This window comes from Cavia porcellus, unplaced genomic scaffold (assembly GCF_034190915.1).
Source record: "Cavia porcellus strain 051 isolate PalLab524CR breed Dunkin Hartley unplaced genomic scaffold, mCavPor4.1 scaffold_2, whole genome shotgun sequence".
In the NCBI taxonomy this organism is placed as follows: domain Eukaryota; kingdom Metazoa; phylum Chordata; class Mammalia; order Rodentia; family Caviidae; genus Cavia; species Cavia porcellus.
Window position 1 is genome coordinate 119,935,758 of NW_026947485.1, and position 26,972 is coordinate 119,962,729.

A 26,972-nucleotide genomic window follows, 5' to 3' on the forward strand; every position below is an offset into this window, starting at 1 on the left:
CTGTAGGTTATTATTTGGGAAAACTGAAATAATAGAAGCAGTAAAAAGATTAGTGGTATCTGGAGTTCAGAGAGAAAGATATAGTTTTTAAAGGGAAAAAACTGTCACAACTTTTGTCATGCCAATTACAATCACAGTATTATTACAATATTGAGATTTTCAGTATACTATTAAGATGTGCATATATAAAAGAAAGTAATTACAGGCTCTTTATTCTTTTAATTTTATTTTAAAGAGAAAAAATTTAAAAACAGATCAAGAAGCAAATAAGCCTAAAAAATAATACCAAAGCAAAACAACAAAACATAGCTATACAGGTTTTCAAAACAAAATGATAGGAATTTAATAACAGTTGCTACATTGCATATTGTTATCTTCAAAATAGTTGCCACGATGCACACTGCCATCTTCCAAGTAAATGCCCAGACCACCAGTCCAGCCAGCAGAGTCAATCAAACAATACAAGCATGGAGATGTTCCCTTCGCCTCAGTTACTATCATCTTATCCTGAGTCCTCTGAATCAGTCAGTTGCTTAGTGGGGCAGAGGGAAGACACCTGGTCTCCCAGTCTGTGCACTGGCTGGCTCACAGGAAGGCATGGTTCGGCTTCTTGCTGGGTCTCTTCCCATTCCCCATGGTGGACAGGACCTCATGGTTTCAAGCTCTTTTTTTCATAGTTCTGAAATAGCTATAAAATCAAAACATTTACAGACTGATTTTTAAAAATACAAAAATATAATGGAAAGTAAGAGTTTAGGGGACAAATGATGCTTAATGGAAATAGAGTTGTGTCTCACATAGCAAACAGAGTTGACATATGCGTTACTCAACGGGCCTTTTGAAGATTCAATTGTCCTTCCAGGTTTTTTTCAACTTGAAGTCATTTATAATGATGTCTTTTGTTGTTTAATAGTGCAAAACCATCACTTCTAAATTATGTTTTTTACCAGCTCACAAGAGTAACATGTTAAATCTTTTGGGCAAACAGAGTAAAATAGTGGATAAAATATATGTATGAGCATTAAAATCACCTGATATTCTTGTAACTATTTAGAATACTCAGGTTTTACTTTACCAGCTTGTTGAACTCAAGACAGATTTTAAAGTTATGCTAAGGTGCTCTTTCAGATCTTTGATAAACATTAGGTTTTTAGAACAGTAAGGATATAAAACCATCTTCATAACCATCTCCAGACAAGCAAACTTGGTGCATCCTTGGTGGGTGAGGTCTGATTTTAAGACCTCTCAGGACATTTGCTATCTCAGTCTGATGCTCTCCACAGGTGACCCAATGTAAAGACATGGGTCAGAGTGCACATCTCGGAAATTCAATGTTCCTCCTCACACTGAAATATTCCAGGTCTCTCTCAATAGACAAAAGTAACCTTTGAGCCACGACTAGGAGAAAATCGTAGATAGAATAAGTTCTTTTGGAAAATAACCCACGAATTTATAACTAATAGAAGGGAAAGTGAGGAGATCAAAGGAGAGGGGCATAGGAGGAGAAGAGAGGAAAGGAAAATAGTTTGAGTTAAGAACACCAAGAACCAGATTACTCACTGTTTTCAATATTTTGCCATGTAAGCCACTTCTAAACAATGAGCACTAGCAAGAATACTGGTGCAAAAACACATTTTATCACAAAAATATAGTGCAATAAAAACTACTTAGTACTGTCACATGAGCCTGGTTTATTAGCAAAACTGTCAAGTCGAGACCCAGAAACAGGTTCCTACATTTCACAGAAGTGAGGCTCTTAGTCCTGCAGTTGCTTAAGCTATCTGTAGCTTTTTAAAAATATGACTTATCAAAGGTAGATTTATTTCTCTTGGGTTTTACTTTCAAGTTAAGATATTTAGTTCTGGATTATACCAGGTCTGAAATTCCCTACAATAACTTGCAATATACAAAATAATGGCTAATAGTCTGCATAATTCTCTTAGCTGTTTCCTGGAAGTAATATGGAGACTTAGCAACATCCATCTCTAACGGTCATGAATCACACGGGGAGTCAAATTGGCCTGTTATATTTGGTTTTACTTTGTTTGTTCAACATGATAATCAAGAAGTCTTAGGATAAATTACTGCGCAGAAGTTCCCCTTTTCCTCAGAGTACATACGGAGATAGCTACATGACACAGAAGTTTCCATGAGTAGCTACAGGCTTGCACACATACAGTCCCTCTTGCCCACTGCTATACATGTCTGGATGGCACACTACTCACTGCATTGCATTCCTGGACTTGCTAACTAATGGAACAGCTTTGAGTCATGTATCAGTGTTTTAAGGTTGCCATTAGAAATGCCATATATGGGACTCACACCAGAGAAATAAATGTTTGCCACAGCTCTATAGATCGACAATCCAAGATCCAGGTTTTGCAGGCCTGATTTCTTGTAAGGCCTCCCTGCTTGAGCTACAGATGTCTGCCCTCTTACCATGGCCTCACCTGGGCAGTCTCTGAGTGTGCATTGTGGTGCTGCCCTGTTTGTAAGGCCACAATTACTAAGTGAAGATCTGACTCCTGACCTAAACTGTCTTTTCCAAGGCTGAGTCTCCAAACACACCTCACTGAGAGTTACGGTTTCAACCGAAGAACCTGACCAAGACCCAATTCAACCTGAATGTCTACAGCCTCAGAAAGATAACAAACAGCTGTATCAGAGTTATACTTATTGATAAGGTGTTCTCTAGACTCTACAGATTGTATCATGCTATACCATTTGGATCCCAGATTACCATGCCATGTACTGTCACACCAGTGTTACAATGCCCTCACACCCTGCCATGTGTCCTCTGCTGCCTGCCCAGCTTACAGCGACTTCAGTGAAGCGACTTCAACTTCAGGGATTGAGAAATAATCTTTTTGTATGTTCCAGCTGATCAATGCATAAGTGGCTGGAGTTATTTCAAGATGAAGATTTTCTGTAAGACTGAAAATTAAAATATGGTCTTACAAACAAGAAAGCTTGAAATTATCCAAATTAGAGAGTATAGACCACTCACAACACAGACTCTGACAGAAGAACTGTTTCAGCAATATCCCGATTGTTCTCCTAGCAAGTGGTCTTTAACATAAATATGGGCTTTCTCCTCTAACGTAAGTGAAAAGAAGCTGGGATTGTTGGTCTTTCATATAATAGGAGAGACTCACCACTTGTCGTGGAAGATAGGGACTGCAAAGTACCACATGGATGTGATCGCTTGACAGCTAGACAGAAGTTAGGAGGCCTGTGCTGTAATAAGGAAACAGATGAGAACCGAAAGGCATCCCTCATCAAAGTACAGTGGAAGACGTGAGTGGTTCAAACGAGATCAAAAAACCCAGAAAAGAACAAAGATCATTTCCTGTTCACTAGCTATGTGGATTTCATTTCGAAGTAGAAGGGGATAGAAATTCCCCAAACAACATTGCTGTGGTTGATTAACTCTGCTGATTTCAGGTACGATTCCCTCCTTAGTCCTTGGAATCAGAAAAGAACCACAAAATCATGTAGACCAATGGGTTGAATGCTGATCTGTGCAATTTACCAGCCCGGAGCACGCAGGAGAAACTGCTTTTGATTTGTGACTTTTAGAAAGTTACTCTACCAGATGATTATGATGGTAATGAGAATTAGGAATGGAATTACAGTTGAGCCCTAAATAACATGATGGTTGATGTTCAAACTGCTATTTAGCTGTTGCACTGAACTATTTGGAACAATGAGAGGGACAGGGTCAGCTTGTGAAGCACTCATTTTAATTTTGGGATAACCAATTTGTTGGCCTTTTCACTGCTTCCTGAAAGGAAACCCAAGGTCTGAAGAACTTGCCCATGGCATATATTCAAGGAGAAAATTAGAGCTCCCCTGCCTAGGGGGAGATGTTCAACTTCTTTCTCCTCTGAGGGGAGTTCAGCTTCACAGCTGAACTCAAAATCTACGCCACAGAATGAGAGATTCTCTACAATGGCTCATTACAGCTAATTACTGTGGGATGATCTCCCCCTTTTTTAGTGTCTGTGGGATACATCATTATTATTTTTCTTTTTTGAGAAAAAGGGAGATGTAGGAGTACTGCTGTACAGCTGTGACTTAAAGCCATCATATATCATAGAGCACTCGGGTTAAAGTTCACTAATCATAAAGCATCATGCTGACAGCTAATTTGCTCCTATCTTCATCTGCTAAGACATTAGCAGGATTTAATGAGGAGGGATCAGTGGCAAACATTCATTATATATCTTCAGATGATTGAGTGGATTATTATGGTAATTAAAATCAAGAGTCACAAAGAAGCAAATTAGAAATGAGAGTCCTGAGAATCAAATCCGTAAGAAGTAGGGAAAGTTTTTTTTTTTTTAAATGATATAGTCTGGCCTATGTTTGTTTCCAAATTATGTATTTTGCATTTTGTTCTTAACTCTTGAAACTACATTTGAAAAATATGTATATAATGTGATGGTTACTCACATAGAACTAGGTGAGAGTTTTTGACAATAACTGCCCTCAAGAAACCAGCATATTAACAATGTCATATTATTATTTCAAATGTAGCTTATGTACATACTATGATGCTACTGGTATTACAACAATGGGTATGTATAATACAGACCTCTCTGCAATATTTCGTCAGTGACCATATCATAGGTAACTATATCACTCCATGAGAAAGACGGTAAGTGATTCACAAATGTGCTGATAAATTTATTCGTTGTTTTGGAACAAAACATGAGAACATTCAAACCATCCTTTGATTTATAAAATGAAAAGGTAGAGAGCACTTGTAGGACTTTTTAACTTTCAATTTTGTATTCTTCTGAATGACTTAAATTTTGTCTATAACATGTATTTTTTACTATTGGTAGCTAAATAAAAGCAACAAGCAAAGAGAGAAATAGAGAGGCTAAATTTCAAAGAGTAAAGCAGTATAACAATTCAGATTGCCTGGTTTTGATTTTTTAAGTAATTTTTTTAAAAGGTCAAATATTCCGGTACTTAATCTTTAGCTATTTGTAGAAAAATCTGTAAACACAAGGGCAAACATCTGTGCCCAGATTCTCAAATGAGTCACCACCTGATGCAGCTCTAGCCAGGTGTCCCTCGGAGCAGTGGACTCCGTGTGCTCCGCGCCAGGAGGAGAACCCTGACCCCAGCCTTTTGTGTGGTCAGTGTTACTAACACATTCAAAGGACGCAAAGGACACAAACTCCCTGGGAAGCTCAATTCCTGCAGCCTGCTTTTATTATTAGTATTATTATTTTCTTACTCTGAGGTAATGGTTGGACCTAGTGGAAGGAAATCTTTGTTTATTTACTCTGATTTTACTAAGAGCTCCTTTAAATCACAGGGCCTCACTGGGGAAACACGTGTGAGGGCAAATACACCAAAAAGTGTGATGGCTTTGGTTTCATGTTCCTTCCCAGCCCATTCTGCATAGGCCCCTCTGTGAGGAGTCTGGAGAGAAATGTCTGTCTGTTCTAAAAGAAACCAAATGATTAATCTGTTTTTACCTTACCTTCTGGACAACGCACATTCTGTAACAACTCTTGCTTCTGTTTTATAGTATGGAAAGCGTGTACCCTACCTACCTGTCTCTAGACCATTCCATCTCAGGGCCAAAACTGAGTCACCTTAACATTAATTCCCAGACAAGGAGGGCCAGCAGACTTCTGCCCTGTACAGAAGAAACCCCTGGCCAAACACGTCTGTGTGTCCCTTGGTGTAACACTTGGGCTGAAGCAGTGTTTTACCTTAAGCAAAGAAAAGGAAATTTGTCACAATGATTAGAAGTGATCTTTAAATGGCTGCCATCAAGAAAACGGTTGATAACAAATGTTGGTGAGGATATGGGGAGAAAGGAACACTGCTCCACTGTTGGTGGGCATGCAGACTGGTGCAATCACTGTGGAAATCAGTATGGAGATTGCTCAAAAAAGTAAGATTGGAAGTTCCATTCAATCTAGCTATTCCTCTCCTGGGTATTTTTCCAGAAAAATTAAAAAGGTCATGTCACAGTGATACATGTGCACCCAAGTTCATAGCAGCACAGTTTTCAATAGCTAAATCTTGGAAACAGCCAAGATACCCATCAACCACAGAGTGGATGAAAAAAATGTGGTACTCTTATACAGTGGAATACTATTCAGTTATTAAAAAGGATGATCTTGAGGCCTTTATAGGTAAATGGAGGCAACTTGAGACTATCTTCATGAGTGAAATAAACAAGACTCACGTTAGTAAATATCACAGTGTCTCTCTAGTGTAAAACATAAGAAGAACTGACAGAATAACGGGATCCAAAAAGTACAATAGATATTGTAAAAGTGAAAGGGAAGGAAAGTACTCTAAAGGATATAACGGTACGGATAGTGTGTAAGATAGATGAACATATTACTAAATTTCTGTTAGATCATTGGACAGAAGGGTTTGCACTGTCAATGTTTGAGTGCCTAGCCACTTTTTATGCTTTGATTTTGTAACTTTAACAACTATTGTTAAGATGACAATATGTAATGTATCAACTAGCGATTTTACGATGTTAATGTTTTTTTGAAGTCTGTATTCAATTTTTTTCTCATTTTTTCAATTTTCTCTTTTCTCATTTTTCTATTTTGTTTTTTTTTAATTTTCTCTTCTTTCTTTAAATAAAATTTTAAAGAAATTTTAAAAAAGAAGTGATCTTTAGATGGTGTAAAGGCAGAGAGACATCTTTGTCTCAGAAAAGTCTAGAACTGGAGGATTAAGTGGCATCAGGAAGGTCCTGATATCTTTCATCATTGTTGCTTCCTGCTGTCTGTCTCTCTCTCTCTCTCTCTCTCTCTCTCTCTCTCTCTCTCTCTCTCTCTCTCTCTCTGTGTCTCTCTCTATCCCCCACCTCCACTAGCCTCTACAGCTGGTCCAGCGTGCCCAGGTTTACATGACCTAGATTCAGCCTGGAGAGAGACAGCAATGTCTGTTCCCAAGGTTTAACTTCCTCAGTATAAGTTACAGCCTTAGTAACAGCTTGAGCAGAATGCCCACTTCCTCCTGCCACTATGGCAAAGGGTGGCAAGGGACACATGTCCCTCAAATGACCAGCCAGTGGGGTGGATGGGAGAGAGTACTCCCAGAGCAGGGCTGAGCAGTGACTCCTGGGTCTGGCCGCTCACCTGAGAGGACAGTGGTTTCCACGCTCCTCAAGGCCACTCCACCCAAACAGCCTGGCCCTGTCCTGTTTCAATGCCCTTACAACAAACCTCAAAGCTGCACCCTTGACTGCTGAAACGTCCTGAAGTGCATTCAGTGCATTGCTCCAGTGCTCTCAGAGCACCTGCAAACAATTGAGAGGAACGGTTCTCCACCCCAATCTGGGCTGGGATGACTTTGCCAGAGTTCAGACGACGCAATCAGAGAGAGAATTTTATTTAAACCTACATCCATCTGATTCTGAAAGCCCTTATTTGCTCATCTAAAATTAAACTTAAAATATAAAGACAGTGACTATATCATGTTTTAAACAAATCACACAAGCAAGCCCAGTAGGTAAAGGAGATAAAGGTTGACCTGTTTTGGCAGAGCCAGGCTACGAGAAGGATACTGCCTCCTGATATCAATGCCAGGGAGACTCTTTTGAACCTTGGAGTCCAGGGAATAGAAAAATCAGATATATTTCAGATTTTACTTGAAATACATTTGTGTTCAAGAATGCAGGACAATTAGGAGCAGTTGCTAAAGAAAAGACCATTTTTTCTCAAGGGACGAGACAAGGCACAGATTCTCTCAGCTCCTGGATGCAACTTTCCTTCCTCTTCCTAAAGGGTAGTTTTGCCTCCAAGCAAAAATTGTTAGAAGGGAAAATTATGTTCCCCTGCCCGTTAAAAGAGGTCCTTCAAGTCTCTTCACTCTGAGCCTTTCTGGAATCCAGTTTCCCATGCACAGTCTCCATAGGTAATTAATAATAATAAATAAAACAAAACTTTATTAATCAGAAAGTCAATGCATGCTGATGACTAGCCAATGCTACTGCTGGCACAAAAATCAAAAATGCCAAATGTTGTGACATGTGTGTCCCTGGGATGCAAATCCAACTGTGGTTTCATGGTAGTGAAAAGTCTCCCCATGAACTTTCCCCCCACATTTTTAGTCAACTCACAGAGACATCTGGCTCTGTGCTTTAGTTTTGTTTACTCTCCTACAAAGTTCCTTTGAGATGCTTAAAATAAAATTACACTCATAAAATCATACAGCTTACTGATTGAAAAGAGAAAACCATTACCAAGCTAGCCGCTTTGAAGAACTTCTACAAGAGAAGTGAATGTGTGATTCCACTGCAAGACGATGTAAGTTGCTAGCAATTCCACAAGTATAACAGGAAAACTTTTGTGGCTGATGTCACTTTAGAGAAAATTTCACTCAGTTTTTACTGGAATGGGATCCCAATGGCAATTTAACTATTTCAACAATTTAATTTTTAAAAAATTAAATGTGCAAACCCATTTTATCATGAGTACAAAATTGTACAGAGTATTTAAAGTTCTTGCAAGTATCTAGACTAGCAGACTGGAGTGAAAAAAAATCAAATATTGTGTTTTTCTAGTAAATACTTGTGTTATTTTTCCTTTGGAAACATAAAGTCAGTGGTACGTTTGCATACCCAGACTTTGAACAATGAGACATTTTTAAACAAACTATGAACCAAAGATAACTTCATATATTTCAATTCAGTTTTGTTTTTCAACTTTACTTTTAATTCCAAAAGCAGTCATTATTGTCACGCCTTCTACAAGAGCCATGGGTTTGGGAAAAAGGTGAATCCCATCTTTAGACCACAGCTGAGAGAATATGGAAATACACTGTGGAATAGACTTATTTTCCTTTTGATCGAAAACACATACATTGCCTTCTTTCCTTTTTTAAGGCTCTGATTGTACTATGCTTAGTTTAAGACATACAAGAATAGGATGTTGAAACACTATTTACAATTATGCAGAATAATCTAAGAGGAATTCTGTATCTCCAAGCTAGTGGGTTCTGATATTAAATCAAACAAAACACATAAAGGAAACTACAAAATTTAGCTTAATTAAAAGAAAATAAATGATCATTCTAACGGAAAAAAATACTCATCTAACACATGATCTGTTAAAGACGAAACAGGAAAAAGAGGCTGGAGGTATAGCTCAGCGGCATAAGTGCCTGCTTGGCAAATACAAGAGCCTGAGTTCAATTCCTAGTACTGGGGGAAAACAAACAAGAAAAGAAACAGAAAATGGTAACAGCTCCACAAGCAGTCAAAGAATTGTATGTAATAATGGCACTGAAGTGCTTGATTAGAATTTTTTTTTACTTATCCTATCAGTTTTAAATCTGATTTTAGATCAAATTTACCAAAGATTTGAACATACTGGAATCCTTGACATTTCAAGGAAATATTTTAGAAATATGCATTTTAAAAGGCTTAATATCTGAAGATCATTTGACTCACTTTTAAGGATTTATGTCAGAAAACATTTAGACAGTGATATGCAGAGTTTCAGCAATTATATACAGTAAAAAATTACTACAATGTTAAAGTTGAGTAATAATTGAATAAATTACAATATGGATACATTGTGGAATTTAATACCACCTGAACTTAGAATGTAAATATTGACCTAGAAAATGATCCCATTTGTAATAGCTTTGAAACATAAAGGGCACACAATATGATGTGAACTTCTCATCCCTGATTGAATAAATACGCTTGCTTTCTATTTTATTCAGATTGGATTATACGTTAGTTAGCTTCCCATTGCTGGACAAGTTAGCTAACACCCTCAGTTTAAAGGAAAAGAGGTTGAGTTGTCTCACAGTTTCAGGGCATCCCTCCTGGTCAGCTGGCCTCTAAGACAGGAACATCATGGTGGATGGTGTGGTGGAGTAGATACACTTACTTCATGGAGGCCAGGAAGCAGAATGGGGCACAGTGTCAGAGAGGAAGAGTCCTGAGACACGAACTCTCATGGTCCAGCCAGACACACCTAGAAGCACGCTTTACTAATTTCCTGGGCAGCTCCCAATCCAACAAAGATTGACAATTACACCTAACACTAACCATGTATTTATGCCTTCTAATTTGTCTTTAATGATCATCTGTGTCATTATAATATGTTTTCCAGCTATTGCTAGTTCACTCCAGTAATTTAAACTATTGCCATTCATAAAGGCTATGGCAGCATCAGATTCAAATATGTTTGTACACCCTTTGTTATTTTAAAAAAACACAGAAAAAGCTGCTCCTGAACATAGGGTTAAGACATATTTCTCATGCTCTATACAGTAATATCAGTTAGCATTTAAAAGTAAGAAAAAGAAGTGAAAAAGGAAAAATAAAGAGACTGAATCACAAAACCACCCTATTTAACAACTTTTGTGGACTCTCCATCATTCAGAGGCTCTGTGAAGATTGACCTTGATCCAAGGCTGCTTGGAAGATAAAGGGCTGTTGGCTTCTCGCAACAAGTGTGAGCATCCCTGATGTACAGCAGCAGAAATAAGCGAGGCTAAGCACTGTTACCCTTGGCGTGGCCAGAACAAGAAAGAATTGTCTTGCCCAAGATGCCAGCTATACTCGCCATTGAGAAATCCTGCTAAACTAACCTCTCTGAATAAAACACAAGACCCTCACTCCCCAGCGCCTGCTTGGTTTTGCAATATCACCTCTTTCTACTTCTTTCCTGCTTTAGAACCCTCTCCATCTCGTCTCAGTTTCTTTCCTCTCTACCCCATGCCTTAACCATATCAAATTGCTGGCAGTTCTCCTAGATTTCCAAGAAGTATTGAGTTTCTCAACTTTCATTTGGTTTAGATTATTTGTTCTTCCTAGAGTAGACCTTCCTACTCATTTTTATGATTCAAGTTAATCATCTTTGTGGAGACTTTTTTGGGATCATAGATTCCTCCCATTTTACAAAACACTTTATATATATATGTCAGAAACAGTTCTTATTTTGTCTAAATCTTCCCAGTAGAGGTGAAAGTTCTTTAAGGGCAAGGAAGGAACAAAGAAGGAATAACTACTCATAGTTAACCCCTAGCAAAAGGGAAAAAAGTCTCTGTCACATAAAAGAAACTGTACAAACTCTTGTTGGAGGAAAACTAAAACCAAATTTAAAATTACCAGCTCTTTTTACCGGCATTGAAAAAAATAGAAATAAAGTGAATTAAGTCAGTAAAAAGGCCGAGGCAGGAAGATCTCAAGTTGTCGCAAGACAAGCAACTTAGCAAGACCCAAGCTTGATATAAGATTTTATTAAAAGATCAGGCTATAGTTCAGTGGTAGAGCACTTGCCTAGCATACGCAAGGCCTGGGCTCAATATCTTAAGCTCCCAAAAACGAAAAAAATAAATAAAATCAGAAAATACTGACCTGATGGTGTCCAAGGTGTGACTTCAATAAACAAAGAACTGCCATCCCAGAAAGGAGGAATTGTGGGGGGAACTTCCAGCAGGTTCCCTGAGGTGACAAGATAGAGGAGATGGAGCTGGTGTAGGGAAATGTCCTCAGAGATAACAAGTGACAGGTAAATGATAAGCCACAGGGCAAATGACAGGTTGCTAAGGCAATCCTTAAACTTCTGGTTTATTCCCAAATCTTAAGGAAAAATTCTGCCAACTCTCAGCTACAGCCATTTTGTGGAAACTCAGCAAAGCTGACCTTGTTGGAAGAATTGAAAATTGACTTTGAGAAGCTCAAATTTTTGACTATTATCTCTGATAATTTGCCGGAAGACTGAGAAGTGGCAATGACCTAGGACATTTCCCTGCTGTGACATCGAGCTAAACTTGTACGGGCTATTCAACCTCCACGTGCCTTAGTTTCCACCTTTATAAAATTCCAATAGCAACAGTACATATTTCACATGACTGAGTTGAGGGTTAAATAATCATACATAGAGCATTTAGGTCAAATGTATCACATACACTTGATTTTAGACGTAAGATCAAGATGCATTAGAGTTAAACTATTAGAAGTTAAAAAGTTTCCTGTTACAATCTGATCCACTGAATTAGAAGAATAATCAGAACCCTTCATTGTAACAAGAGGTGTATGTTTTTCATTGAAACAATAACTCAAATCATAACATCTTAGCTGGCATGAAATGCTAACTGACTCTTTAACACGTGTACTGTGTTTGTGTGCTTGTGATGCATCTTATTGGAAACAGAACTGTCTTCACGTTTATGTGTCTGAAATAAGTTTAAAATGCACAGCAGAGTGTCTTATCAAAGAAACTGAAATCTCCCAGACCCAGAAGACGATGTCTGAAGACAAAACTAGACCACCATCATTTCAAAGCAAAATTGTTCTGTGTCAAGAGACAGCAGCTGGAAAGGTGACATTTCTTCCTCTGGATTCTCCTGTGCTTTACCTTAAAAGCCTGACATTTTACAGTGAACACGGTGAACTCTCTAGGCTCTCAGTGCACAAGCATGAGAGCATATCAGTGTTTTCTACCAGCCGCGGACACTGAACTGTGTGTTTTCTAATTGTTCTTGAAACATCTCCATTGGACTCTGGCAGAAGGGGGACCTCTGTGGTTGGTCAGACAGCAAGCATCCCCTGAATGATTTATCTTCATCATTTAAGTTTTCTAGGGATGAAAGAAACTTTGGGGGGGGAGGGAATTCCTAAGTAAATATTTTCGAGCATCAAAATTAGATTTCTCACTAACGTTTTGAATGTGTCATCCGAAAGGTAGATGAGGTGCATTTATGTGGGAAGCTGAGCAGTGGAGTAGCCCACAATGAGTTCCAGATGCTGCTGGTATAAAGATCTCTGCTTCTACCTGGGTTTTGGGGTCTCACAGAGCGAGAAGCTCGAGAGGATGAATTTCATTTCAAAACTGAGGGGCTCAGAAGAAGAGGGTTTCCTTACCCTGTCAGGTGGTGCCAGCCCGCTGAACCGGACTGTCGTGGAACCAGGTTTGTGGAGAGATCAGAAGATCTCAGAGGAACTGCATGCACGAAATATCAATTCACCATAGAGCCTGCTACTGTTTTAGTTCTAGAGTCTAAATGAGTGCAATAATATCTCAGAAAACAACCAAAGTCAGAAATCACTTACTGGATGGCTCGTGTTTCGAGGATTTTGTCTACAGAGGACCTTAATGGCTTTTCGACTATTTGTTAAGTAAAAGGTTGTATTAGCCACAAATGCTTTATGAACTAAGTCAGGTACATTCTATGAGAAATTCTCTGTGAATTTTGCTGTTTTCACAGAGAGTTTCATGCATAATAATATGTTTCAATCAAACTTACTTCGTGTAACTCTGCTAAAAAGAATTTCGCTGGGTTGTGGTAGTATGTGCCTGTAATCCCAGCACTCAAGAGGCAGAGGCAGGAGGATTACCATGAGTTCGAAGCCAGCCTGGGCTACAATGTGAGTTCAAAGCCATCCCAAACTGCAAAGAAACTGTGTCTCAAAAAAGCAAAGCACAAAACAGACAAGAAGGAAGAAATTTCTGTGATCAAGTTTACAAGTTTTAGTCACGGCCTCCAATCATACCCATAGATGTTCTCTTACACCCAACTGTCCTTCCCAGCTTTCTTGGTCTTAAAACTCTCCCCTGCTTGACCACTCTGTGTGATCCCATAGAATGAGATCCTCATAGAATGCAGATGTGAGTCTGCTGTGATTCTTTTTCCCCTGGGACTCCAGATTGGCAAACAGTGGCCTGTGGGTGAAGTTCCATCCCTCTGCTTGGTTTTGTAAATAAAGTTTTATTGAAACAGAGTCACACACGCTCATTTGCACATGGTCTCTCACTGTTTGTTTGCTGTAACAGCTGAGCTGAGAAGTCAGTGCAGAAGCTACAGAGCTAGAAAAGCCCAAAACATTACTGTTTGGCACTTAATAGAAAAAAAGAGGCTAGACTTTGCTCCTGAAAACAAAGGATCATTTGTCTTTCATGACTTCAGTCCCCACACCTAGTGTGGTATCTGGAACATAAAATGTTTTTCAAAAATCATCATCCTTTTTTTTTTTTTTTTTTTTTGACTTTTTGAGACAGGGTCTCACCACATAGCTCAGGCTGGCCTTGACTCACTTTGCAGTCCAGGCTTGTCTTGAACTTGCAGCAATCCTCCTGCTTCAGCCTCCCCAACGCTGGGATTACAGGAGTGTGACACCATTCCCGGCTTCCTGCACTTTTATACAAATTTGGGAAGATGATGCTTATTGTAAATTAACAAATAACATGCCTGCCGATGAGTGATTCTGCAGAAGTAGACTGTTACAAACCTGGAGGACAGCCTCTGACACGGCTCTTCGTCTGGCGCTGAACAACTGCACCCTCACATTCAGTTCCTTCTCCAGCCTCACGGCTGTAGTTGAACATTCTGAAGAAGGAGTCTGAGAAAAGAAAGAGGTCGCCAAGAAATCCTCCCGCAAATGTAAAAATGTTTTCATTCCTTATTTTTCTGTGATACGGACCCCTTCGCAATAGCTTTCGCCCACACTCACAGACTAAAGTTTGTAAATCCTTGGAAAATCCCATAGAGGGACAGAAAGTATTGAAGTTACAAAGAGAGTGGACATCCTGACCATGCTGCTCTTATGCTCCTTGCATTTGCCTGGTTTGCATTTGCTTTCTTAGAGGACAAAGAGAGAAGGGGGCGATGTCATTCTGCCTTTAGTGTCACTTCTTCTAGCTACGGACATGAGATACTTGTACCAACATTTGCATTTTAATATGCTATGTTGTTAAGTATCCTATATAACAAATCTCTCTTTGTCAGTTCAATCTCTACCACTGTTCAACTGTCAAATATTGAACACCTGCTAAAGAGTGGAATCTAATCTACATGGTGTAAATTTATTATCAGAAAGCAACCACCAAAGGTCTTGCAAAGTAAAATCATAGAGACTGTGTTACACTTCAGGAACGTGAGACTTTAAAGGGCTCCTCACTCATGCGTGCATGTAACTGCTAAGTACAAGGGGGCTGAGCAAGCAGGGACATTCTTTTTTCTTTTTTACCCAGGCTGGTACGTACCTATAACTACTTTGCCCACCTGACTGGACGTCAAACTTCAGGGGAATGAAGTCAAAGTCATAAATGGAAAATTTAACAGAGGATATCCTCTGATTCGTAACTGAAAGTTCAATCTTTAACCCTAGACCACCAGTACATGTTTTTCAAAAGAGGAATCAGAGGAAGAGTGAATACTGTCATGTAAATCCACCACAATGCTGGAAGAAGTACCCAGAAAGCATGTTGCTGATAACCAAAATCACAGTCTTTTTCTAAAAACAATAGTAAATTGCAGTAAAGCAATGAAGTCTGTAATTTTCACTCCAATAGCCAGGCAATCCGAAAAAGAAAATCAGAGAACAGTTGAATTGTACATCACAAGTGACTCTCTCTGATACAATCCTTTCACTTCACAGATAAGAGAATAAACTAAAATTCACAAGAGAGGACAGAGGCAGAGGTTCTTGGGTTATTTCCCCAGGCTCTAAGCCAAAGGTAGAAAGCAGAGAATAGAACTGAATGCTTCTCTGCCTCTGGGTTTGTGACTTTCTAACAAGTTAAGAGAAGACTGTTTTGTGGTCTCAAGGAAATGATTTGCTTCACTCCTTCTGAACGTGAGGGGTGTGTGACTAACCTACTTCCAAATGCAGAAGGAGGAAAGGAGATATTGCATCCCTTAGGAAATGTCCAATTCTGTTCTGCTCTTTGCTCAACATCCAGTGAAAAATCCTCTACAGTTACTCCTCCTAAGCTTAGTGAAGTTTACACTGATAAATGTTCTTCTTTCCGTCTTGCTTTCCCTTTCTTTTTCTCACAGTCCACAGTCCTCTCTGGGCAGTTGAGGACACCTGCAAAGTTGTCTTTCATCTGTAAACACCAACCAGCCCACTTCATTTGCATGGTTGCAAGAACTGTGCAGGGTCTTGATAGTCTACATAGAAGATCTCAAAAACTCCATCAAAAGACTACAAGAGTTAATAAGCAAATTCAGCAGTGTAGCTGTATACAAAGCCAACACTCAAAACTCAACAGCATTCTTGTACATGAACAACAAACTCACTGAGAGAGAAATTATGGAAATAACACCTTTCAAAGTGGCATCCAAAAAAATGAAATACGTAGGAATCAATCTCATAAAAGATATAAAAGATCTATGCAATGCAAACCATAGTATTCTTAAAAAGGAGATGGAAGAAAATATCAGAAAATGGAAAGACATCCCTTCTCATGGTTAGGAAGAACTAAACTTGTGGCCATACTCCCAAAACTGTTATACAGATTTAATGCAATCCTTAACATACCTTATAGATACTCCCAAAACTGTTATACAGATTTAATGCAATCCTTGACATACCTTACAGATCTAGAGAAAATATTCCTAAAATTCATTTGGAAACGGAAGAAACCTAGAATAGCAAAGGTGATTCTGGGCAGCAAAGACAAGCAGGAGTCACTATCCCTGATTTGAAATTATACTACAAAGCTACTTGTGATGAAATCAACATGTACTAGCAAAAACACAAACCTGTGGATCAATGGAACAGATTAGAAGATGCAGACACAACTACAAAGACACTCAGCCATCTTATATTTGATAAAGGGGCTAAGTATGTTCACTGTAAAAAAGATAGCCTCTTTAATAGATGGTTTCGGAAAAGTTTGCTCTCCACATGCTGAAGACTGAAACTAAACCCATGTGTATCACCATGCACTAAAGTAAAAATGGAGCAAAGATTAAAATATTAAAATATAAACATTCAATCTCCTGGAAGACAAGGAGGGTGGAAATCTTGAAGACACAGGGATAGGCAGAGAGTTCATGAACAAAACACAAACCACATGAGAAGTACTTCAAAGAATCAACAAATGGGATCTCATCTTATTAAAAAGTTTTTACACTTCAAAGAAAATCACCAATAGACTGAAGAGAAAACATATAGAATGTGAAAGAATGTAGCCAGCTGTCCTTCAGGCAAAAGACTTATATCTAGAACATATAAAGAATTGAAAACCATCAGGCTTCTCAAATTCAAAGACCCAATCCTAAAATGGGCATTTGAGATGAACATGCACTTTTCGGATGAAGAAATACAAATGACAAATAAATACATGAAGAAATGTTGAACATCACTGGTCATTTGAGAAATGAAAATTAAACTAACATTGAGATTCCATCTCCCAGAAAGAATGGCTACTGTCAAAACCACTAACAAATATTAGCAGAGCTGTGGGGAAATAGGAACCCTTCCCCACTGTTGGTGGGAGTGTAGACTGGTGCAACCACTGTGGAAATCAGCATGGAGATTCCTCAAAATCTAGGGTTGGAGGTCCCATTCAATCCAGCTATTCCTCTCCTGGGTATTTTCTCAGAAAAACTGAAAATGTCACATCATAGCAATATATGTGCATCCATGTTTATAGCAGTACAATTTGCAATAGCTAAATCTTGGAAATGACCCAGATACCCATCAACCACAGAATGGATAAAAAAAAAATGTGGTATTTTTATACAATGGAATATTACTTAGATATAAAAAAGATAATCTTGAGGGTTAAAGGTAAATGGAAGCAACTAGAGACCATACTCATAAATGAATTCAAACTCACATTTATAAATATTTTGTCTCCCTAGTGTAAAAAAATAATAAAAATAAAAAGCTGAAACAGTAATAAGGCAAAAATGTACAACAGATATTGTAATAATGAAAGGGAAAGAAAGTGTTTATGAGGAAAGAACAACTGGGATTGAAGAAAGGAGAAAAGGAAAAAAGGAAAAATTCTATGTATGTAGGTATATACATATAACTGTATGTGTGTTATATGTGTGTAAGATAGATAACTACACTACTAATCTCTGTTAGTTCATCAAAAACAAAAGTTTGTGCTGCCATTGTTTAATTGTTTGATCACTTTTTATGTCTAGATCTTGTAACCTGAACAGCTATTTCTAAGATAACAATATGCAATATATTAACTAGTGTTAATTTCCTAGTAGCTTTTTGAAATGGTGCATCATTTCTATCCTTTTTTCTGCTTTGCTTTTCAAAATTAAAAAAAAAAAGAATTATGCATGGTCTTATGGAGTTCTTTGCTTTCCTCACAGGAAATTCTAGAAATTTTCTAGGAAGTAAGTGACTTTTATAGAAGCACTAATTTCTAGCAGATGTTTCTCTATAAAGGTGGATTCACCTTTCCCCTTTAAGTTGTGTAAATTGGCAGGTAATTGTCAATGACAGAAAGATTTGGTAATGGCACAGAAGGAAAAATAAAATTGGAATCTGAATTTTTTAGTACATATGTGACTTGCATTGATTACTCTTTATTTCCAAGAAGTAAACAAGAAATGAATCTGATGATGTATATAGCATTAGTAAAAAGGCTTGTTTAAATCAAATAAAAATTTAAAATTTTACTTTTAAAATTGACTCTTATCTCCATGAAACCCAAATGAAAACTGTAGATAAAATAATTGCACAGGTTTATCCCAATTTCTGTTATGTTTGCTTTTAATTACTCATAAGCTTGAAACAATGGAGTTGGCAATTCTCTTTAATTTTTTATATCAGTGGCTCTCAAGTCTAGTGAGCACCAGAGCTTATTAAAACCAGATTTCTGGGTTCCCATCCCTGAAAATCTGCATTTCTATCACGCACCCCACATGTAAGATTGATCCTAAGATAACAATTTGAAAACCACTGATTTAATACCAAAAAAAAAAAAAATTGAATTCTTTCTTGGTATAAGCAGATAACATAAAAGCACTCCAAAATTAGCCATTGGACAAAATTGGGGATTTTATAGATGCCTGGAGGAAATTGGTGTAGGCAATTTCACTTTACCTCTTTTTAAAAAGGTTACTTGGACCAAGTTTGATTTTAGTCACTCCTTCCCAGACAGTCTGCCAAATCTAATTCCCAATACAAGGATATGTGGAAAATGCAACAGAATGTTTATGACAGCAATTGATCTGTGAAGACCTCACCATGTTTTTGGAAACTGGAAATTCACAGCTCAAGTTAGGACAAAGATGCATCATTTTGGTAACAGACAAATGGGAAACACCAAGAGAAGAAGGGAGAGCTCAGCAGTTCTGTTATTAGACACTACCTGGGTGGCACTGTTCCCTTAGCCTTGTTCCCATCCCGTATGAAGTCAAAGTCTCTCCACAAAGCAGTCAAAATAAATATTAGCGAGATAAGAAGGAAGGAAATAACAAGAAAAGATTTATGTAAATAATTGCCTTGCAGCAGCTTGCAATATTATTGCAGTTTTGAGGCACTATAGAAATGGCTCCCACTTCTTTCTTTTCCATTAAAAAATTGTAAACATAAATAATGATCATTTATTTCCACACAGACAGTGTCGGCTTTAACAGTGCAGTCTGCAGAGATTCACTGGGAGAGACAACTGTTTTCAATCCAAAGAAGCCTCTTGGGGAGACAGATAGGAATAATGTAGCTTGGGAAATGCCTGAGTTTTGCTTCAGTGTGGTCTTCATGAATACTTGCTCTTCCTGAGATCAGCCCTCCCCTCACTCCAGATGAAAACAACCTATTTTGCAGTGGATCTTAATACCTTTTGTTTCAAACTTCTTGTGCAAAGCCTGAAGCAGGAACTGCAGGCGTCACCATATGAGTCCTTTCCAGAATGGCCAGAAAAAGTTGCAAAAGGACTTTATACTTTAAGGTGCAGAGGCACGACTAGGAGTCTTAAAACCCTAAGTGCAAAAGAGCGTTTTAAAGAGAAGAATGACAGCCACATCAGTAGTAATGCATCTGTATTTGCATCTGACCTAAAAGCCCTTTCAACATTGACAAGGACAGAAAGAAAAAAACATTAGCCAAACAAAGGTTGCTTGGAATGAAAGGTGAATACACAGCTCACTGTCTCATTGTGGCAGGAGAGTCTTACATCTGGGCATTGCCCAGAATCCGCCGTGGAAGGAGCTCTACCTTTAGGGTCATATATTTGTTTTCTTGCAGGCTAAACTCAGGGCATGGAAGACAAAGCCTTTTCATCTTTAATTGCTGTGAACCCACAGGTACTGAGTGGAAGATGGAGACTGAGCTGTCTTTCAACTCTGGTAGGTATGTATTCGGTAGACACTTTAGCAAAGAACTTCCCTGTGGTCTGCTAGTGGGTTTGTAATTTTCCACCCCCAGCAGAAAAGGTTGAAAAAAGTGTCAGCTTCATTACACTGAAAATAGGTCAAATTTTGTTGACAAAGTTTTGACAAAGGAAGACAAACAATATTTCAGTCTTAGACTTTTTATTCTGTTTAGCATAATATACATGAAGTTAGCGTAAAAGTTTACAGAGCTTGTTCAAACTAGAGAAAAATATCCAATGTTTCACTTAGAGCTATTTCTTCATTAATCTTGGGCCTCTGTATTTGTAACATGATGTGAATTCACAATTTTTGATTCAAACTTTGAATGCAACTGTATTATAGTGTATATTGTAAAAATATGGAAAACTGATTGAACGCATTGGCCTTTTGTAAAAGGAGAGTTGCGAAGTAATTTTATGGTATTTTCCAGATATGCTTAAGTCCGGTGTCAGCTGTAATTAACATAAAGAGAGCTCTCTTGAAGCTATTTACAGAATGAAATGTCTCTAGGGGTTAGTAAATTGCACACTTTGGAGGTAATTTCCATAGGAAGAAGCTTTTATACCTGACTCTGAAATCTCTTGCACACCTCCTGTGGAGCTCTGGTCCACTTTCATAAACAACATAATGACTACGTGTCAAAGACAGAGTGATAAACGGTGGGTCTTCAAAGACGCAGAAGGAACCTCCAAGCTTTCTTTCTTCTGTTGACATGTATAACATAAAATGAGATCACAGACATTTGAAAGTATACCTTCTTTGCAAAGGTAGGTAATTATTTTCAACACTACAAAGCCACTGTAGGTTCCTTGTTTAAAACACTCTGTTTATTACTGTTTTATTTGAGAAAAAGAAAATTCTTCAATGGCATAATAATTTTTTAAAAAATACAAATCTTTGAAAAGATCATAGTAAGTACCACTCCAGTGTGTGGAGGAACAGTATAGAGCATGATTTGAGTTTAACAATTGTTGTTTATTCCCTTGCAGAGAAATGTAGTCTTTGTTAACCTCTAAATCCTTAGCTATTACTGATGAGTAAGTGCAAATATGAACCACTGTATTTCCCTTCACACATATGACTTATGCTATACAGTCTTGGTGTTTAATATAATACAGATTTTATATGCTCTTTGTGGAAGAAACAAAATGTAGAAAACTTTGGGGAAAAAAGCAAAAAGCTCTTAATGTAAGTTCCCAAGAACTTACCAATTAAAGGCTATGAAAGAGGAGTCTGACAGGGTAGAGAGCCTCTCTGAGAAAAACAACTCAGATGCTAGAATTTAACACCATGGAGAAGACCAGATGAAAGAAGAGGGATTCTCACAACACAGGAAGAAACTGGGGCAAAAGAAAAAGAAAAAAAAAAAAGAAAGAAAGGACGGAAAAATGTGGATGAAAGGCTAGAACCAGACACTCTTGCGGGACTGGTCCCACACTGTGCTGGGCGCACTTTGGAGTCATATGACTCATGGTCATGCTGAAGTTGAGGTGGCACTGAAATTGGTGATTGGTGAGCCTAGGGCCCTTGGCGGGAGGAGGCAGTGCAACAGAGAGCAGAACCAACATGGAGAGCTGCACAAACCTGTGGTGAGTGCTAGGAATTGGGTGCCACAGAGGGGGTGACTGGCTGGACGACATATTGGAGTTGGGCAGGACAGGCCTGAACCCAGAACCACAGTGGCATCAGTCAGCCGCTGCTGGCCCAAAGAGTACTGGTGGGATCTGCTTGGGCTAGGTCATGCCTCTGTTTGGGACCCAATAGCCAGGGACAAAACTGTCCCAAACCTGTGACGGCCACACGGCACAGACTAACATGCTGAAGGCACTTGCTGGTTGACTGGCTCAGAGAAGAGAGGCCAGCCCACACTGCCCCTGCATGCACTTCACAGATCAACAGTAAACTGGAGAGGATAGCACTCCCCTAGCCAGCATGCTTCAGAAAAACCATAAGCAGTATAGAAAAGGCCCGAGACCTCCACCATACACCTGTGTGAAAGAAACCAGAAACACAACAAGAGAAAGAAACAAGAAAAGGCCTCTAGCTTCTGACTCAGGAAAAGTAAGTCCAGAAGAGGTAAATACAGAAGAGATCGAGAGCAGCAAACATGCAATATCAGACACAACATCAGCAGACATAAAGAAATAGCTTCAGGACCTCATAAACAAACTTAAAAGTGAAATTCTAATTCAAATGAGGAAAGATATAAAAAGGTTAATAAAAGAAATGCTAAGCACCTCTCAAGAAGATACAGATGAAAGAATAGAAGAACCTGGGAAAAGGAGAGAAACTTTAGATGAACAATATAAACAAAATCTAGAATACATGAAACAGATCCAAAGAGATTACCAGGAAATTAAAAACTGCATTGAAAGCTGGCAAAATTCCTTGACTGAAACTAAAGTTAGACTTTCAAAACTTGAAGATAGATTTGCAATCTGTGATCATGAAAGGACAGATCTCTTAAAAATAACAAGGAACCAGGAAGTAACAAAGGCTAGAAGACAAGAGGATCTATAACTTAAGAATAAAAAACGTGAGTGAAGAACCAGAAGTAAACACTAATGAAATACAAAGGCTATTCACAGAAATAATTAAGGAAAACTTCCCAAGCATAGGAAAAGGAAATGATCTTTAAATATATGAAGCATACAGAACTCCAGCCAGCTACAACCAAAACAGATCTACACCCAGACATATAATAATCAAGATCCCAGAAATTCATCACAAGAACAGAATATTAAAAGCAGTCAGAGAAAAGAAACAGTTCACCTATAAAGGAAACCCCATCAAAATCATGACAGACTTCTTGACACAAACTATCAAATCAAGAAGATCTTGGAGCAAAGTATTCCAAGTCCTGAAAGAAAATAACTGCCAACATAGATTGATATACTCTGAAAAACTGTCTCTCAAAATTAATGGAGAAACAAGATGTTTCCATGACAAAGAGGAACTGTGGGAGTTCATGGCCACCAATCTAACTCTACAAAAAAATACTGAAGAACATTCTAGATAGAAGGAAAAAAATCACCAGGATTCTAGCAACAGTGGCAGGGAGGCCTCAATGAATGGGCAGACAGTGGAATGAAGGAGAAAAGTAGGCAACCAACAGCAGAAAAATAGCATAGCAGAGATGAGGTGGAGAAGACTGGCTTATAATCTCTAACACAGATGGCCTTGATACACTAACAAAAAGAAACACAGATCAGGAGATAGGGTCCATTAAGATGCTCTGAATAGGAAATATACTCAACCTGAAAGAGGGTTACTAAACTGAAAGTCAAAAATGAAAAGATGATGCTCTATGTGACAGGAAACCATAGAGAAATAGGAACAGCTGGTCCAGCAGTTGCAGATAGGCTGGAAAATCATGACACTTTTTGCAGTGGAGAACTACTTAGCTATAAGGAAGGAGAACCTTGAGGCTTTAGTAGATAAAGCAATACAGCTCAAGATCAAGCTCAGGGGTAAAAAGGTTCAGAACCACTTAGGTAGATAGCGGGTTGCCCCCCTAATCTAAAAGCTAAAAGAGTTAATGGGACCCAAAATGTAAAAAGTACCCTGAGAAAGGGAGAGAGGAGGAAATGTCTAAAAAAGGAAGGCAGAGGACATTGTTAACAGTGCATCAGGATTTAAAAGCCACATTAGTCTTATCACTCTGTTTAGTTTGATTTTATTCTGTTCCAGTCTGTCTACTCGTATAGATTTGAGGGCACAAAATAGCAGGATATACTGTAGTAACTATCCTTAATTTCCTATTAATTTAACCTGAAGCTCTGTATTACTTACATTGTCTTACTATGACTAATCTTATTTGAATCTGGTTTGTTAGATCACTGTTTTGTCTTGATTTATTTTATTTGAATTTGGTATGCTTGATAGTATCAAGTCTAAGAACAGACGCAACTACTCTGAAGATGACAAGATACAATAGGATACCCATTCTGGTTTGATTATTAACTGCTTTTGAAGTCCTATAATGTCTCCAATGTTTTGCTTTTATTATTATTGCTATGTATTGCTATGTTCAATTATATTATGTCTGATGATATAGACAATTCTACTCATAATAACGAGACATCGGGGCTGGAGGTTTAGCTCAGCGGCATAAGCGCCTGCCTTGCAAGCAGGCAGCCGTGAGTTTGATCCCCAGTACCGATAAAAAGGAAAAAGACAAAAAAAAAAAAAAAAAAAAATCATAGTAAGTACTGTAGATCACCTAGTATTGTGGTTTAATAAGTGTTTTTTGTTTCATGCTTTTCTAGGAATTTGTGTTGTTGCCTTGTTTTGATTTGTTTTTCCCTCTAATACAGAAAGTATAGGTGTACATGTAGAGATTCATGGATATGTAGAACTTCTAAATAGTTTACAAGAATGGATTCTATAATGTACAATGTAATGAACAGATACTCTGAAGACACTAGGATACCCAGTGCTAATCCCATAGTGTCATGATATAACACCTAGCAATACTATTATGCTCTGTCCAGAGTGATATTAGTCTGTTTTCTTTTGTTTACTTTCAATATACGTAAAGATATGGACAGCTGTTTTGAAGAGAACGAGAGACATTATGGCAGCCATTGTTGCCTTCCCTATTCTCTGGTCTTGAAGACCTAAAATGCCTTCATCATCCTGTTTTGATCAGGTTAGTACTATTTGGTTCAGTATGAATTTATTGTGTGTGATGATATGGACAACAATTTGGAAGAAAACAAGAGACAATATGATAGACAGTGAAGATCTCCAGTGTCTTGCTTTTAAATCTGTGTTTCTTAAATTGTTTTCATATGATCTGTTTTGTTCTGTTTAATTTTATCCTCTTTAAAATAAAAAAGGCTATGAAAGAAAACAATTCACATTTGTAAGCAAATATGCCTTTTTTTTTTTTTTTTTTTTTTAGGATTTAAGGAGTCCTAAGTATTCCTTTTCTTTAAAATTAGCACCATGTGGGGTTGGGGATATAGCTAAGTGGCACAGGACCTGCCTAGTAAGGATGAGGTCCTGAGTTCACTTCCTAGTACTGCTCTCCTTCTCCCCCAAAAGCTAGCACCATATGCCATCCTGTTTTATCCTCTGCACATCATTTCCTGCGTACAAAGAGATATCACCAATGTTCATCAACATCTCATCCTTTTATAGTGATTTAGTATAGAAGTATTTATTCAGATCCAAGGACTTTGCATGTGTCAAAATTTACTGCACTATTTTAAGTGGAACTAAATGCCATAAACCAGGCCTTTAAAGGAAGAAATTATCCTGCCAAAACCAATTAATTACAAGAATACGAAATGTTCTGAATGAACTAGTTTCAATAGTAAATATTTCTGCAAGTGATAGAAATAATATAACCAATCCTATTATCTTGGGCATTTAGTTCAAAATACATGTCAGGTTCTTCAAGTTAAAAAAAAAAAAAAAAAAAAAACAGTCATATTGAGAAAGTGAGTGCCATAATACTATTGAATTTCTTCAGTGCTCTTTTTGAATTTTTAAAACACTCGCTGCCAGACATATCTTCTTTCTCCAGCCTTCACAACAGCTTCCTGAGGAGACAGGGCTGGCTGTTACCGTCCAAATGGTACATGGATGCTCCAAGTGCTGGCGTCCCTTGTCTAACTTTGCACCATAAAATATGATGAAGTCAGGCCTAGTGATTATTATCCAGATTCCAAGCCAATGTTTTATCTGTTTCAATTCCTATAATACAACTAGTTATGGAAATATTTTCACAGGGTATACATCCCCAAACATCTATTATACACAGATTCCCACTGAGCTGGTACGGCTGAGGAGTCACTGTTTAATAGTGACTTCCTTCTAGAAGTTTAACTCACATGCACAGGGACTGCCCACAGAAGGATTAATGCATAGCTAAGTAGGAAGCCATGAGGACCCTCCTCCCGCTGGGTCTAAATCCAGCCTTGTAGTTGGCTTTAAAATCTATTTGAAACAGATACAGGACTATTAGTAGATGTTGGAGTTTCTGAAAATTTTTGCTTTTTTTTTTTCTCAATTTTTATGTGTCCATATTTGCAGTATATTTCTCATGGAGAGTTGGTGCATGGACATCACACAACTTTGTTCTTTCTTCCAGCCTCTCCTAGTCCTTTCATCTCTTGGGCTCCTCCCTTTTTGCAAAAAATTTTATGTCCCTATTTCCTAGTACCTATCTTTTATCTTGATCTTTAATTTATTCATACTTTGGCTTTCTCATGTAAGAGAAAACATGTCATATTTAACCCTATGTGTCTGATTTATTTCACTGTGGTCTCAATTTTTGCTTTTTAAAAATACCTTAATAAAATGTTTCCTGAAATCTTGGCAGAAGACACACTTTGCTCTTCTTAGTACAAAAACTACAGCAATTTATAAAACATGCTGAATTTAAATTCTTCCTTCATAAGTATATTCAGTATTTCTAGATATCTTCAATATGAGGCCATTTCTATATCCAGCCCAGATATATGAAGTGAGGTGGGTTTGCCTGTCAAAACAATTACCTGCAGCAGACATTAAAAAAATATCACTGAAATGCCTCCTTGTGTGCTTGGTCAAACAGATCAAGGCAGGAAAATTGCACATGAAAGCAGCTTTCATTGTCCGAGGATTAACGCATCTTAGTCCTTATTGTAAACACAGGGACTTCAGCTATGGATTACTGTTTTTCTCTAAGCAAAGGTGTGAGAGGAAACTGACAAAATTTAATCCTAAAATGACCTAATTTTGAATCATAGACACTCTCTTCAAAAGGTGACGGGTAGATTTAGCCTGTTCTGCTTTTTTTTTTTTTTTTTTTTAATTAATTTCATGTGTTCGGGCTAGTGAATGTGTCAGCCTTCATGTTTCATCTCAGATGCTGAGGTCTGAAGGGTTCCACA

General features: G+C 38.0%; 1 long non-coding RNA gene across 1 annotated transcript; it reads right to left on the minus strand.

Annotated features, from left to right (window-relative positions):
• Positions 1–278: 278 nt before the first annotated feature.
• Positions 279–14,357, minus strand: LOC134472877 (uncharacterized). The gene is made up of 3 exons (XR_010042874.1): positions 14,246–14,357; positions 11,372–11,458; positions 279–688 (listed from the first exon to the last, which is right to left on the minus strand). It is a non-coding gene; the product is annotated as an uncharacterized LOC134472877 (long non-coding RNA).
• Positions 14,358–26,972: the final 12,615 nt, after the last annotated feature.